This window comes from Myotis daubentonii, chromosome 8 (assembly GCF_963259705.1).
Source record: "Myotis daubentonii chromosome 8, mMyoDau2.1, whole genome shotgun sequence".
NCBI lineage: Eukaryota > Metazoa > Chordata > Mammalia > Chiroptera > Vespertilionidae > Myotis > Myotis daubentonii.
Genome location: NC_081847.1, coordinates 5,526,525 through 5,530,759, shown reverse-complemented (window position 1 = coordinate 5,530,759; position 4,235 = coordinate 5,526,525). Strand labels below are relative to the sequence as shown.

General features: G+C 49.3%; 1 pseudogene; it reads left to right on the top strand.

The window, feature by feature from the left end:
- The first annotated feature begins 202 nt into the window (after nucleotides 1–202).
- Nucleotides 203–1,750, top strand: LOC132240213 (casein kinase I-like; annotated as a pseudogene).
- Nucleotides 1,751–4,235: the final 2,485 nt, after the last annotated feature.

The window sequence follows — 4,235 nt, the reverse complement described above, 5'->3', positions numbered from 1 at the left end:
GGGAGCTGGGAGCCATGAGATCTGAGGGGGTGGGACCTGTCAGCAGAACGTGTCCTCCCCTGCGTGCGACTTTGAGGCCATGAGATGAGTCCCGTGGCCTGGCCCTTGCAAGTACCCACACCGCACCAGCCAGGAGTCCGCCAGGTGCCATGGTGTCTGTCCAGCAGCAGTCACCATGGAGAGGCCAGGGTACAACAAACTGATGGACTTTGACAAGACAAGAGGGGAAGGGGCGTCAGAGGAGGGCAGGAGAATGTCCAAGGCTGGTGGCCAGACCAGCCACAGCGGTGGCACACGGGGACCAGTTGGGGCTCCTGATGGTGGGCCCCAACTTCCGGGTCGGGAAGAAGATAGGCTGTGGCAACTTTGGGGAGCTCGGCTCAGAAAGAATCTCTATACAAATGATTACTTAGCTCTACGACTGGAGCCCATCAGGTGTGGGCGCCACAGCCGTGCCTAGAACACAGCTTCCACCCGCAGCTCAGCTCACAGAGGGTGTCCCTCGGGTCCCTCTGGCCCGTGCGGGAAGCACAGCGCCATGGTGCTGGAGCTGCTGGGCCGGCCTGGAGGACCAATTCGATCTGCATGACCACACATCACGCTCAAGACTGTGCTCATGGTCGCCATCCAGCTGATCACAGGCATGGAGTGTGTGCACACCCAGAGCCTCATCTGCCGCGACGTGCAGCCGGAGGACCTCCTGGTGGGGCGGCGGGCAGCAAGCGCAGGACGCCGTCCGCATCATCGACTCTGGCCTGGCCCAGGAGTACATGGACCCGGGACCAAGAAGCGCAATCCCTGCCGCGAGCACAAAAGCCCGAAGGGCACAGCGCGCTCCATGAGCATCAGCACACACCTGGGCAAGGAGCAGAGCGCCTGACGACCTGGAGGCGCTAGGTCACAGTCCATGGCAGGGGTGGGCAAACTTTTTGACTCGAGGGCCACAATGGGTTCTTAAACTGGACCGGAGGGCCGGAACAAAAGCATGGATGGAGTGTTTGTGTGAACTAATATAAATTCAAAGTAAACATCATTACATAAAAGGGCACGGTCTCTTTTTTTTTTTTTTAGTTTTATTCATTTCAAACGGGCCGGATTCGGCCCGCGGGCCATAGTTTGCCCACGGCTGGTCCATGGGCTGCCTGCGTGGCAGCCTGCCCTGGCAGGGCTCAGGGACGTGCTCAAAGAGTGCTACCCGAGATCGGGGACACCAAGCGGGCGCCCATTGAGGTGCTCTGCGAGAGCCACCCGGAGGAGATGGCCGCGAACCGCGCTATGTACCTGCGGCGCCGGCTTCTTGGAGAAGCCTGACCAGGAGACCTGCAAGCTCCTCACAGACCGCGTCGCCCGCAGCGGCTTCGTGTTGCACTGCGAGTACGAGTACGCCTGGGCGGGGAGCCCCTGCCCACCCAGCGGCACAGCTCACACCCACCTGCCTGGGCAAACTCAGCCTGGGGGCAAAGCCAGCAAAAACAGGGCACTGGGCTCCAGCAACCAGAGCTGAGTGCGGGCGACCCCACTGCCGGTCACTCTGACGCCCCATCACAGCGCCTGCAGAGGCAGCGTGGCGGATGGCACCAGTGCTGCTGTTTCTTCAAGAGGAGCAAGAGGAAGTCACCGCAGAGGCACAAGTGACCCTGGCAGTGGCTCCCACACCCTCCGCTGCGGTTCCGGGGGGGAGCTCGTCCGGTGGCCCACAGCCAAGACATAGACTGTGGCCCGGAGCTGCTCACCCCACGTGGGTGACTTCCTTCACATAAGACTGTGGCCGAAATTTCTCCTGTGTCCAGTCCTCCCTTCCAAGAGCATTAGCTATGTAAAAGGAGGAAAGGAAAACACCGCCTGCCCTGCCCCCTCCGCCAAGTCTGCTGAAGGGAGGAGTGTGAGCTGGAGGCCCCACACTGTCCAGCTTGCCCGCCCCATTAGTGGCATAAAGTCTACCTCGTCTCCCCCTATCCAAAGGCGTTTTCTCCAGGGGGCGCTGTGGGCATTGCTGCCAGGGTGAGTCCACCCCGGGCCTCCCTAAATCAAAGGGGAAGGCGCGGTGGGAGTGGCACCCAAGCAAAATGCTGCACCAAAGCTGGGGTGGTATGGCCTGGTGTTCCTGCTGCACCTGCTCCTGGAGCCAGGGCAGCCACTTGTGTGGCCACTGGGCCAGGGCTGTGCCCGGTGTGAGGGCGTCTTGTGTCTGAGCCACCGGAAATAGCGCCTTAAAGCCCCGTCTCAGCCCGCAGGAGTGGCAGAGGCCAGGCAGCCATGGTCAGGTGGGCGGAGCCGCTGGGGCGTTGGCGGTGGAGTGTGCATCTAGGGCAGTGATGGCGAACCTTTTGAGCTCGGCGTGTCAGCATTTTGAAAAACCCTAACTTAACTCTGGTGCCGTGTCACATATAGAAATTTTTTGATCTTTGCAACCATAGTAAAACAAAGACTTATATTCTTGATATTTATTTTATATATTTAAATGCCATTTAACAAAGAAAAATCAACCAAAAAAATGAGTTTGCGTGTCACCTCTGACATGCGTGTCATACGTTCGCCATCACTGCCCTAGGTGTTGCCTTATAAAACGTATAGAAATGGCACTTCTGTTTCTCTGATGCTTCGTGGAAGCCATACAACTTAGGGGCTTTTTTAAAAAAATAAAGGAAAATGAAACAAACCAAAAATACACCCAACAATATTTTAAATAGAGTCATAAGAACAGTTATTCTCAATTCATTTAGTCCCATAACTATTTTTGTTTATCCTGATTATTTGCCAGTATTTTTTGAATTCAGTTATTTCTTGAAGTTTCATAAATCTTCATTCAGTTCAAAGATATGACCTGTTTAGAGGCTGCAGTTTAGAGTAGGTCAGAGTCCTTTTCATGGATTTTTCTAAAGCTATAACATGCCTGCAAATGCATCAGAGTAAAGCCATGACTGTCTATGAATGACAAAACTTAAAGAGGCATGGTTACAGATTTGATCACAATGCAATTGATAAAACACACTTTGCTTTTCTATAAGATATAACATTTCAAGACAATAATTTATTGGTAAATAATAATTAATGTAAAATGACATAGAGAACAATATAAAATCTGTACATATTTAGATTCAATATATAATTTCAGCATATAAAGAACAAATAGCCCTAGCTGGTTTGGCTCAGTGGATAGAGCGTCGGCCTGCAGACTGAAAGAACAAATAATATGTAAGATTTTAAAACGTGGCACATACTGGAAGGGGTGTATTGAGCATTGAAAATAATTCATAAACTCCCAAAAGGTGAAACGCAAATACCCAGAGTATCACTGGATCACTGGCAGATGCCCCGCCCCACACACCCCCCCCACAGGGAACCATCACTGTGGCTTGCCTGGTGTCCCTGACTGGACACGTACTACCCCTGAGAGCTTCTTGTTTGAACTTGGCTCTGAATCTTTGCAAGTTCCTTTCTAGAGCAGACTGAAATTCCTATAACATTCGTTTTAACAAAATGTATGTACTTAAATAGAACATAGTTATTATTAATTTTTATTTGACAAAGCTTCCCATGCCATTTCAAGTATATTAAAAAGGCCTAATTTAGTTCAAAAATATTTCTTTTAAGAAGAGAGAATAAATCCTTGCGATATTCTAGGACCCATTGGAGTGACTCAAAGTCATCTCTTGGTTAAAAAATCTTAAAATTTAAACTTTGTACAGATTGTCAAATATACTTAACCAAAAGATTGTATCATAAGCTCTTTGTAAATCTAGGTAATAAACATATATTTTATGGTAATAACTCTAAAAGACGTTAAACTTAAACCTGTTTTAATATTAAAAATTTTGTCCAGAACATAGAATTCTGCTTAATTTATATAACTATTTATTTATGTTTTTTAATTAGGCCAACAGCCCTAGCCGGTTTGGCTCAGTGGATAGAGAGTCAGCCTGCAGACTGAAGGGTCCCAGGTTCAATTCTGGTCAAAGGCAAATGCCTGGGTTGCAGGCTCAGTCCCCAGTAGGGGGCGTGCAGGAGGCAGCCACTCAATGATTCTCATCATTGATGTTTCTATCTCTCTCTCCCTCTTCTTTCCTCTCTGAAATTAATAAAAATTATATATATTTTTAAATTAGGCCAATAAAAGATTATATCCTAGTAATGCCATGAAAAGGCTGAAAATTTACCACACGTAATACACAAACACTTACCACATACAAACCATACACATAAAGACCTTAACATAATTCAAATTACTAATTTTT